The sequence below is a fragment of the Nansenia antarctica genome (assembly GCF_963989245.1).
Source record: "Nansenia antarctica genome assembly, chromosome: 4".
NCBI classification, from domain to species: Eukaryota; Metazoa; Chordata; class Actinopteri; order Argentiniformes; family Microstomatidae; genus Nansenia; species Nansenia antarctica.
Genome location: NC_137689.1, coordinates 76,922,642 through 76,932,641, shown reverse-complemented (window position 1 = coordinate 76,932,641; position 10,000 = coordinate 76,922,642). Strand labels below are relative to the sequence as shown.

General features: G+C 48.8%; 1 protein-coding gene across 1 annotated transcript in view; it reads right to left on the bottom strand.

Annotated features, from left to right (window-relative positions):
* LOC308156407 (zinc finger and BTB domain-containing protein 43-like) overlaps positions 1–10,000 on the bottom strand; it is a gene marked incomplete at both ends in the record, with an annotated part of 30,761 nt that overhangs the window by 895 nt on the left and 19,866 nt on the right. The gene's annotated exons all lie outside the window — the stretch shown is intronic.

Here is a 10,000-nt window from a genome sequence, read left to right as displayed (position 1 = left end):
GATATAACACTAAATTTATGGACAGTGTGTACGCCGATAATATGCAAGGAACCTTTCCTGGATACATGGTGTACAGGTTTACAGGTGTACAGGTTTTTGGCCCTTGCTTGCTTGCTTTGCGCCGGTGGTCCTTGGGCCTCCCCTTGGGGGCCCCCGGCTGCCCCGTGTGCCTGGTCTGTTCCGCCACCGGGGCACCTGCTTGGCCGTCCTTGTGCGGGCCTTTATGGTCTGTGCTTGCTTGTCTGGGCCGGGTGTGCTGGTGGTGGGGCGGGCTGGGTGTGTGGGGCGGCGGGGGCTCCCCGAGGGGGGCCCACCGCTGGGTGCTGGTAGGCAAACTGGCTAGTAGTCGCTCTATGTGTAGAGGGCTGCAAGGGAATTTTCCTGGCTACATAGTGTACAGGTTTTTACTTTTGCCTGCTTGCGGCTCTGTCAGTATTGATTGATTGATTGATTGATTGATTGATTGATTGACTGAGAATGTTTATTATGTGAAGCGCATTGAGTTGCATCTTGTAAGAAATGCGCTATACAAATACAATTTGATTTGATTTGATACCCTGATCTCTGACCCTGCCAACACAGCCCTCATCTACATCACCAACCATCTCCTCATCAACATCACCAACCATCTCCTCATCTACATCACCAACCATCTCCTCATCTACATCACCAACCATCTCCTCATCTACATCACCAACCATCTCCTCATCTACATCACCAACCATCTCCTCATCTATATCACCAACCATCTCCTCATCAACATCACCAACCATCTCCTCATCTATATCACCAACCATCTCCTCATCTACATCACCAACCATCTCCTCATCTACATCACCAACCATCTCCTCATCTACATCACCAACCATCTCCTCATCAACATCATCAACCATCTCCTCATCAACATCACCAACCATCTCCTCATCTATATCACCAACCATCTCCTCATCTACATCACCAACCATCTCCTCATCTACATCACCAACCATCTCCTCATCTATATCACCAACCATCTCCTCATCTACATCACCAACCATCTCCTCATCTACATCACCAACCATCTCCTCATCTACATCACCAACCATCTCCTCATCTACATCACCATCTCCTCATCTACATCACCATCTCCTCATCTACATCACCAACCATCTCCTCATCAACATCACCAACCATCTCCTCATCTACATCACCAACCATCTCCTCATCTACATCACCAACCATCTCCTCATCTACATCACCAACCATCTCCTCATCTACATCACCAACCATCTCCTCATCTACATCACCAACCATCTCCTCAACTACATCACCAACCATCTCCTCATCTACATCACCAACCATCTCCTCATCTACATCACCAACCATCTCCTCATCTTCATCACCATCTCCTCATCTACATCACCAACCATCTCCTCATCTACATCACCAACCATCTCCTCATCTACATCACCAACCATCTCCTCAACTACATCACCAACCATCTCCTCATCTACATCACCAACCATCTCCTCATCTACATCACCAACCATCTCCTCATCTTCATCACCATCTCCTCATCTACATCACCAACCATCTCCTCATCTACATCACCAACCATCTCCTCATCTACATCACCAACCATCTCCTCATCTACATCACCAACCATCTCCTCATCAACATCACCAACCATCTCCTCATCTACATCACCATCTCCTCATCAACATCACCAACCATCTCCTCATCTACATCACCAACCATCTCCTCATCTACATCACCAACCATCTCCTCATCTACATCACCAACCATCTCCTCATCTACATCACCATCTCCTCATCTACATCACCAACCATCTCCTCATCTACATCACCAACCATCTCCTCATCTACATCACCAACCATCTCCTCATCTACATCACCAACCATCTCCTCATCTACATCACCAACCATCTCCTCATCTACATCACCAACCATCTCCTCATCTACATCACCAACCATCTCCTCATCTACATCACAATCTCCTCATCTACATCACCAACCATCTCCTCATCTACATCACCAACCATCTCCTCATCTACATCACCAACCATCTCCTCATCTACATCACAATCTCCTCATCTACATCACCAACCATCTCCTCATCTACATCACCAACCATCTCCTCATCTACATCACCAACCATCTCCTCTTCTACATCACCAACCATCTCCTCATCTACATCACCAACCATCTCCTCATCTACATCCCCAACCATCTCCTCATCTACATCACCATCTCCTCATCTACATCACCAACCATCTCCTCTTCTACATCACCAACCATCTCCTCATCTACATCACCAACCATCTCCTCATCTACATCACCAACCATCTCCTCATCTACATCACCAACCATCTCCTCATCTACATCCCCAACCGTCCATCTCCCGTTTGTCTGACTGTTTTTTTCTTTTTCTTGTATCTCTGTAAAGCGACCTTGGGTCCCCTGAAAGACGTTATATACATGTAAGTTATTATTATTATACACACACACACACACACACACACACACACACAGTGTAAGAGGTCGACTAGGGTTAGTGACTGATGAGAGGTGATCCATCTGCAGGGATATGCTGCCCTCTGCAGGTACAAAAGTGTACTGCAGGGGCCGGTTGCATAAAGATAGACCCGACTTAGACCTCACTTTAATAAAGATAGACCCAGTCTTAGACTTAGATCTCACTTTAATAAAGATAGACCCAGTCTTAAGGGCTCTGCACACAGCGTGCGATTTATGTTGCGCGTCAACATTCCATTTTGAAGTTTGAATGGAAGTCTATGAGAACATCGCATTTCAACACACACGGCCCCGATTTTAATCGCACGGCGAAAATTCGATTCCATTCATTTTGAATGAGAAAAAGCACACATTTGACAGTGCGACAAAACTCTCACGCCGTGTGCTTTGTCCCATTCAAAATGAATGGAATCGAATTTTCGCCGTGCGATTCAAATCGGGGCCGTGTGTGTTGAAATGCGATGTTCTCATAGACTTCCATTCAAACTTCAAAATGGAATGTTGACGCGCAACATAAATCGCACGCTGTGTGCAGAGCCCTTTAGACTTAGATCTGACTTTAATAAAGATAGACCCAGTCTTAGACTTAGATCTCACTTTAATAAAGATAGACCCAGTCTTAGACTTAGATCTGACTTTAATAAAGATAGACCCAGTCTTAGACTTCGATCTGACTTTAATAAAGATAGACCCAGTCTTACACTTAGATCTCACTTTAATAAAGATAGACCCAGTCTTAGACTTAGATCACATCATCCGCCAATTCAACCTGGACTTCCACTGCTACGCCGATGACACCCAGATCTACATCACCACAAACTCCACCCAGAACCCACCCCTCACTCACATCGAAAACTGCATTTCAGCAATAAAAACCTGGCTCACACACAACTTCCTCAAACTCAACAGTGAAAAGACCGAAGTCATCCTCATCGGCACCAAATCCACCCTCAATAAAACCGGACCCATCACACTCACCATCGATGACACTACCATCACCCCCTCCCCCCTGGCTCGCAACCTCGGCTTCATCCTGGACCCCACCCTCTCATTTGATCCCCACGTCAGCTCCATCGTCAAGACCTCCTACTTCCACCTCCGCAACATAGCAAAAATCAGACACTGCCTCTCCCCGTCCGCTGCTGAATCCCTCATCCACGCCTTCATCTCCTCCCGCCTTGACTACTGCAACTCCCTACTCACCGGCATCACCTCCCGCTCCCTCCATAGACTCCAGATGGTCCAAAACTCTGCTGCACGCCTCCTTTCAAACACCCGCTCCCGTGACCACATCACTCCTGTCCTCCACTCTCTCCACTGGCTCCCCATCAAAGAACGCATCAAATTCAAAAACCCAGCTACACCTAGCTACACCTAGCTGCACCCAGCTACACCTAGCTACACCTAGCTACACCCACCCAGCTACACCCAGCAGAGTAAGATCTGAGACTGAAAACGTATGTATATTGGAGGAATATAATGTGGAGAAAAGTATACTGCTTAGCAGTTTTAACCAGTGAAGTAGTTTACCGAGTGAAAGAGTGACAGTGAGACCAGCAGAGAGACAGTGAGACAGTGAGACCAGCAGAGAGACAGTGGGACCAGCAGAGAGACAGTGAGACAGTGAGACCAGCAGAGAGACAGTGAGACAGTGAGACCAGCAGAGAGACAGTGGGACCAGCAGAGAGACAGTGAGACAGTGAGACTAGCAGAGAGACAGTGAGACTAGCAGAGAGACAGAGAGACAGTGAGACCAGCAGAGAGACAGTGAGACAGTGAGACTAGCAGAGAGACAGTGAGACCAGCAGAGAGACAGAGAGACCAGCAGAGAGACAGTGAGACCAGCAGAGAGACAGTGAGACTAGCAGAGAGACAGTGAGACAGTGAGACTAGCAGAGAGACAGTGAGACAGTGAGACTAGCAGAGAGACCATGAGACTAGCAGAGAGACAGAGAGACAGTGAGACTAGCAGAGAGACAGTGAGACTAGCAGAGAGACAGAGAGACAGTGAGACTAGCAGAGAGACAGTGAGACAGTGAGACTAGCAGAGAGACAGAGAGACAGTGAGACCAGCAGAGAGACAGAGAGACAGTGAGACCAGCAGAGAGACAGAGAGACCAGCAGAGAGACAGAGAGACAGTGAGACCAGCAGAGAGACAGTGAGACAGTGAGACCAGCAGTGAGACAGTGAGACAGTGAGACCAGCAGAGAGACAGAGAGACCAGCAGAGAGACAGTGAGACCAGCAGAGAGACAGTGAGACCAGCAGAGAGACAGAGAGACTAGCAGAGAGACAGTGATGGATGACAGGGTAACAGGATGACAGGAGGATGACAGGGTAACAGGATGACAGGAGGATGACAGGGTAACAGGGTGACAGGATAACAGGATGAAAGGGTAACAGGATGACAGGGTAACATGATGACAGGGTAACAGGATGACAGGGTGACAGGATGACAGGGTAACAGGGTAACAGGGTAACAGGGTAACAGGATGACAGGGTAACAGGATGACAGGATGACAGGGTAACAGGATGACAGGGTAACAGGATGACAGGATGACAGGGTAACAGGATGACAGGGTAACAGGATGACAGGGTAACAGAATGACAGGGTAACAGGATGACAGGGTAACAGGATGACAGGATGACAGGGTAACAGGATGACAGGAGGATGACAGGATGACAGGAGGATGACAGGGTAACAGGATGACAGGGTAACAGGATGACAGGATAACAGGGTAACAGGATGACAGGGTAACAGGATGACAGGGTAACAGGATGATAGGGTAACAGGATGACAGGGTAACAGGATGACAGGGTAACAGGATGACAGGGTAACAGGATGACAGGGTAACAGGATGACAGGGTAACAGGGTAACAGGATGACAGGGTAACAGGATAACAGGATGACAGGGTAACAGGATGACAGGGTAACAGGATGACAGGGTAACAGGATGACAGGGTAACAGGATGACAGGGTAACAGGATGACAGGGTAACAGGATGACAGGATGACAGGGTAACAGGATGACAGGGTAACAGGATGACAGGATGACAGGGTAACAGGATGATAGGGTAACAGGATGACAGGAGGATGACAGGGTAACAGGATGACAGGGTAACAGGATAACAGGGTAACAGGATGACAGGGTAACAGGATGACAGGGTAACAGGATGATAGGGTAACAGGATGACAGGGTAACAGGATGACAGGGTAACAGGATGACAGGGTAACAGGATGACAGGGTAACAGGATGACAGGGTAACAGGATGACAGGGTAACAGGATGACAGGATGACAGGGTGACAGGATAACAGGATGACAGGGTAACAGGATGACAGGGTAACAGGATGACAGGGTAACAGGATGACAGGGTAACAGGATGACAGGGTAACAGGATGACAGGATGACAGGGTGACAGGATAACAGGGTGACAGGGTAACAGGATGACAGGGTAACAGGATAACAGGATGACAGGGTAACAGGATGACAGGATAACAGGATGACAGGGTAACAGGATGACAGGGTAACAGGATGACAGGGTAACAGGATGACAGGGTAACAGGATGACAGGGTAACAGGATGACAGGATGACAGGGTGACAGGATAACAGGGTGACAGGATAACAGGATGACAGGGTAACAGGATGACAGGGTAACAGGATGACAGGATGACAGGGTAACAGGATGACAGGGTAACAGGATGACAGGATGACAGGGTAACAGGATGACAGGGTAACAGGATGACAGGGTAACAGGATGACAGGATGACAGGGTAACAGGATGACAGGGTAACAGGATGACAGGGTAACAGGATGACAGGGTAACAGGATGACAGGGTAACAGGATGACAGGATGACAGGATGACAGGGTAACAGGATGACAGGATGACAGGGTAACAGGATGACAGGGTAACAGGATGACAGGGTAACAGGATGACAGGATGACAGGATGACAGGGTAACAGGATGACAGGGTAACAGGATGACAGGATGACAGGGTAACAGGATGACAGGATGACAGGGTAACAGGATGACAGGATGACAGGATGACAGGATGACAGGGTAACAGGATGACAGGGTAACAGGATGACAGGATGACAGGATGACAGGGTAACAGGATGACAGGATGACAGGATGACAGGGTAACAGGATGACAGGATGACAGGATGACAGGATGACAGGGTAACAGGATAACAGGGTAACAGGATGACAGGGTAACAGGATGACAGGATGACAGGGTAACAGGATGACAGGGTAACAGGATGACAGGATGACAGGGTAACAGGATGACAGGGTAACAGGATGACAGGGTAACAGGATGACAGGGTAACAGGGTAACAGGATGACAGGGTAACAGGATGACAGGATAACAGGATGACAGGATGACAGGATGACAGGATGACAGGGTAACAGGATGACAGGGTAACAGGGTAACAGGATGACAGGGTAACAGGATGACAGGATGACAGGATGACAGGATAACAGGATGACAGGATGACAGGGTAACAGGATGACAGGGTAACAGGATGACAGGGTAACAGGATGACAGGGTAACAGGATGACAGGGTAACAGGATGACAGGATGACAGGGTGACAGGATAACAGGATGACAGGGTAACAGGATGACAGGGTAACAGGATGACAGGGTAACAGGATGACAGGGTAACAGGATGACAGGGTAACAGGATGACAGGATGACAGGGTGACAGGATAACAGGGTGACAGGGTAACAGGATGACAGGGTAACAGGATAACAGGATGACAGGGTAACAGGATGACAGGATAACAGGATGACAGGGTAACAGGATGACAGGGTAACAGGATGACAGGGTAACAGGATGACAGGGTAACAGGATGACAGGGTAACAGGATGACAGGATGACAGGGTGACAGGATAACAGGGTGACAGGATAACAGGATGACAGGGTAACAGGATGACAGGGTAACAGGATGACAGGATGACAGGGTAACAGGATGACAGGGTAACAGGATGACAGGATGACAGGGTAACAGGATGACAGGGTAACAGGATGACAGGGTAACAGGATGACAGGATGACAGGGTAACAGGATGACAGGGTAACAGGGTAACAGGATGACAGGATGACAGGGTGACAGGATAACAGGGTGACAGGGTAACAGGATGACAGGGTAACAGGATAACAGGATGACAGGGTAACAGGATGACAGGATAACAGGATGACAGGGTAACAGGATGACAGGGTAACAGGATGACAGGGTAACAGGATGACAGGGTAACAGGATGACAGGGTAACAGGATGACAGGATGACAGGGTGACAGGATAACAGGGTGACAGGATAACAGGATGACAGGGTAACAGGATGACAGGGTAACAGGATGACAGGATGACAGGGTAACAGGATGACAGGGTAACAGGATGACAGGATGACAGGGTAACAGGATGACAGGGTAACAGGATGACAGGGTAACAGGATGACAGGATGACAGGGTAACAGGATGACAGGGTAACAGGATGACAGGGTAACAGGATGACAGGGTAACAGGATGACAGGGTAACAGGATGACAGGATGACAGGATGACAGGGTAACAGGATGACAGGATGACAGGGTAACAGGATGACAGGGTAACAGGATGACAGGGTAACAGGATGACAGGATGACAGGATGACAGGGTAACAGGATGACAGGGTAACAGGATGACAGGATGACAGGGTAACAGGATGACAGGATGACAGGATGACAGGGTAACAGGATGACAGGATGACAGGATGACAGGATGACAGGGTAACAGGATGACAGGGTAACAGGATGACAGGATGACAGGATGACAGGGTAACAGGATGACAGGATGACAGGATGACAGGGTAACAGGATGACAGGATGACAGGATGACAGGATGACAGGGTAACAGGATAACAGGGTAACAGGATGACAGGGTAACAGGATGACAGGATGACAGGGTAACAGGATGACAGGGTAACAGGATGACAGGATGACAGGGTAACAGGATGACAGGGTAACAGGATGACAGGGTAACAGGATGACAGGGTAACAGGGTAACAGGATGACAGGGTAACAGGATGACAGGATAACAGGATGACAGGATGACAGGATGACAGGGTAACAGGATGACAGGGTAACAGGGTAACAGGATGACAGGGTAACAGGATGACAGGATGACAGGATGACAGGATGACAGGATGACAGGGTAACAGGATGACAGGGTAACAGGATGACAGGATGACAGGATGACAGGGTAACAGGATGACAGGGTAACAGGATGACAGGATGACAGGATGACAGGATGACAGGGTAACAGGATGACAGGGTAACAGGATGACAGGATGACAGGATGACAGGATGACAGGGTAACAGGATGACAGGATGACAGGATGACAGGGTGACAGGATGACAGGATGACAGGATGACAGGGTAACAGGATGACAGGGTAACAGGATGACAGGATGACAGGGTAACAGGATGACAGGGTAACAGGTTGACAGGGTAACAGGATGACAGGGTAACAGGATGACAGGGTAACAGGATGACAGGATGACAGGATGACAGGATGACAGGATGACAGGATGACAGGGTAACAGGATGACAGGATGACAGGGTAACAGGATGACAGGGTAACAGGGTAACAGGATGACAGGATGACAGGGTAACAGGATGACAGGGTAACAGGATGACAGGATGACAGGATGACAGGGTAACAGGATGACAGGATGACAGGGTAACAGGATGACAGGGTAACAGGGTAACAGGGTCACAGGATGACAGGGTAACAGGATGACAGGATGACAGGGTAACAGGATGACAGGGTAACAGGATGACAGGGTGACAGGATGACAGGGTAACAGGATGACAGGGTAACAGGATGACAGGATGACAGGGTAACAGGATGACAGGGTAACAGGATGACAGGGTAACAGGATGACAGGGTAACAGGATGACAGGGTAACAGGATGACAGGGTAACAGGATGACAGGATGACAGGGTAACAGGATGACAGGATGACAGGGTAACAGGATGACAGGGTAACAGGGTAACAGGATGACAGGGTAACAGGATGACAGGGTAACAGGATGACAGGGTAACAGGATGACAGGATGACAGGATGACAGGAGGATGACAGGGTAACAGGGTAACAGGATGACAGGAGGATGACAGGGTAACAGGATGACAGGGTAACAGGATGACAGGGTAACAGGATGACAGGGTGACAGGATGACAGGATGACAGGATGACAGGGTAACAGGATGACAGGATGACAGGGTAACAGGGTAACAGGATGACAGGGTAACAGGATGACAGGGTAACAGGATGACAGGGTAACAGGATGACAGGGTAACAGGATGACAGGATGACAGGATGACAGGGTAACAGGATGACAGGGTAACAGGATGACAGGATGACAGGATGACAGGGTAACAGGATGACAGGGTAACAGGATGACAGGGTAACAGGATGACAGGGTAACAG